Consider the following 3280-nt stretch of genomic DNA (forward strand, 5'->3'; position numbering starts at 1 on the left):
TTGATTTGAGCTGTCCAAATGAAATGCTCGCTTCCGAAACATCTGGAACACATTAAAGAGAAAAGACTGGATTCACTTGAACATATTGTAATACTTCTTTAGGCGATAGTTTGGCATTTATAATGTCTCAGAGAATCAACTCCACGGGACAGCCTCATTCTCTAAAGAAAACTTTCCATAAAATGTTCATCAGAATGTGTGGTTATATAGCAGTGATTAATGCCTCGCACTTAGGTTTTCATCCTGGGTTAAGGCAAAAGGTTAAGGGGATCCTCACTGTAAGTAGAGTTTACCTTCAGCAGCTGTTGAATCAAAAGATTCCCTAATTCCAGTTTTCCACATGGTTAGGCAGGATGTTCATACATTTGTTTGAGTCTTATTTATTTTGTTATCATCTCACTGTCTACGTATGTTTACACAAACTGAAAAATTGGGATAACAGCTCCCGGCAGTGCTTGTTTTGGTTACTTTTGGGGGAAAACTGTTTGCATGTGTCATCACATCCTGTTATCACCAATATCCTGATGCACAGAGTGGACACTATAAAAAAGAGCCTATAAAAATATGGGAAAAAAATCCCAACAATCAAAAACACCCCCTATGAGCAAGCACTTGGCAACAGTGGGAAAGAAAAACTCCCTTTTAACAGGAAGAAACCTCCAGCAGAACCAGGCTCAGGGAGGGGCGGCCATCCGTTTGGGGGCTGAGAGGAGGAAGACAGGACAAGCAATGCAGGCTTTAGTTATCAGCTTCTTTAAAAAGGGGTCATTGTGAATAAATAGAAACGCAACAGCTAAATAGTGGAGATGAATGATGTGCAGAATAATGTTAGTGCAGGGCGTGACTTCTGAATGGACGACAAAAACAAGACAGTAATTACCATCATGACTTTTTATTAAGATTTATACGTCCTCTTCCCCTTAATCAAGTGACACATTCCTTACTGAAAAATCACCATCTGGTATTTCAGAGCAAGAAGCTAAAGCACAGAGCTCCTGCAACTCACAAAGTCACACATCCCTATTAAGAAACAGTCATTTGTGCGAAATGCCTTTCATTTAACTTATCGTGCAGCTTCAGAACATAAAGAGGTCTTCTTCTTTTTTTGCCTTGCATGTCTTTGTTTTCCCCAAATCCTGCACCAACCTTTTGGTGTCCGTGATCGTTTCTTTGTGGAATGTTTCTCTTTTGCTTTGTTTTTTTTTGTTTTTGTTTTTTGGTCTTTCCAAATATTTGAAACAGACTGAATAAGAAAACCAGAGAGCATTTATCATTTCACAACAAAACCGAGTGCCCCAGTAGAAAAATCTAACACATCTTTGGTCTGTCATGAGTGTAGATTCTGACAGAAATTTAAAAAAAATAAAGAAAAGAAAATACAATTTACGTATGAAAAGCAAAAGTTTGTTCAAAATTAGACAACAACAGGCAGTCGAAGGCTGCAGTTGTGGACTGAAAAGTACCGGTATCTGAGTCTCACACACACACAGACACACACACACACACAACAGAGCATTTGTTTGCCGGGAAACCTGCATGCCGAGTCAGCATGTTTTTTTGTTTTTGTTACAGGATACTCATAATAAGATTCTAAAAGACTGAAATTTGCAGCAGATTTTCATGAAAAATGAACTCATTCCACTTGTCACCCACACCCAAACACAGCACCGCTAAATCGACCCCTGTTAAATCCCAAAGCAGAGTCAGAAAACATTCCCTCGAGGTAATGCTAAAGATAGTCTCGTCTAAACCGCAAGTTGCCATGAAAATGTTCTCTTGTTAAACCAGATGAGTAAGTGGACCTCTAGCCCTCACAGCCACTCGCTGTTAAAGTAACGGTTTTATGTTGGGAAAATAAGAAACACGTATGTGATTTGTAAGTCGAAAGAGAGGATCAGTTCCACTCTCTGGTCAAGTCAGTTACATGAGAAGCTCTAGCTGGCACCTGGTTTAGCTTAGCACAAAGACTGGGAAAGAAGGAAAACAGCTAGCCAAGCTATGACTAAAGAAAAGAAAATCTGCCAGCACTGCAATAATCTATATTCAGCACATTGCATCTGGTTTGCTTAATAAGTACAAAAACAAGGGTTAAGGACAAGTTGGTTTTACAGGAGGCAATTTGATGGGCTACCTGTTCAAGAGGTAACAACAGATCTCCTAATAAAATCAGAAATAAGAGTGTTTCCACATCAGTTTTTCAACAGTTTTAATTTGTGGGAACGTAGACATTCATTTTAATCATCAATGGGACAGCGCCAGGCTACCAGGTTCCCAATTATTTTATTTATAACCTAAAGCACATTTAAACAACAGATGTTGACCCAAAAGTGCTTTAGAGACAGGAACAGTAACAATTTCAAAATACATGAAAGGCTGAGGGACGTGTTTTGCTGTATCAAGTAATTACTGTGGAAAGTAGTTACAATCACAGTAATCAGAGTAGTGGTATTGATAATTAAAATGTATTCAAAATTTGCAAATTAATGCCTTTATTGGTTAAAGGTATTGGTATCAATATATATGGCCCTGTATTTTCTTCTATCGGACTGATACCAAAAAAGTATCACAATACTAATTGTCTATGAGTGTAGAAGCCCCGCCCACCTGCTGGTCAAATCTTGTTTATTAGGGACAGCCAATCAGCTGGAAGTTTGCTTAGAAGCTTTGCTAAAACTGCATATTTCTTAACTGAGGGAGTGCAGTAAGGCCCAGTGTGCTAATAATCTTCTTATCCAACTAATGCCAAGGAAGTGAATTAATGCATTTCTTTGCTATGGCTATAGGAAGTATTATTTTGTGTGCATTCATCCATCCATCCATCCATCCATCCATCCATCTTCTTCCGCTTTATCCAGGGCCGGGTTGCAGGGGCAGCAGCCTAAGCAGAGAAGCCCAGACCTCCCTCTCCCCAGCCACCTCCTCTAGCTTATCTGGGGGAACACCAAGGCGTTCCCAGGCCAGCCGAGAGATATAATCTCTCCAGCGTGTCCTGGGTCTGCCCCGGGGCCTCCTCCCGGTGGGACATGCCCGGAACACCTCACCCAGCAGGCGCCCAGGAGGCATCCTTGTCAGATGCCCGAACCACCTCAGCTGGCTCCTTTCGATGTGGAGGAGCAGCGGCTCTACTCTGAGCCCTTCCCGGATGGCTGAACTTCTCACCTTACCTCTAAGGGAGAGGCCAGCCACCCTTTGGAGGAAGCTCATTTCCGCCGCTTGTATCCGCGATCTCGTGTGCATTCAGTGTTGTAAAATGCTTAATATGAACACAAAACTCTGGTAA

This window comes from Oreochromis aureus, linkage group 7 (assembly GCF_013358895.1).
Source record: "Oreochromis aureus strain Israel breed Guangdong linkage group 7, ZZ_aureus, whole genome shotgun sequence".
In the NCBI taxonomy this organism is placed as follows: domain Eukaryota; kingdom Metazoa; phylum Chordata; class Actinopteri; order Cichliformes; family Cichlidae; genus Oreochromis; species Oreochromis aureus.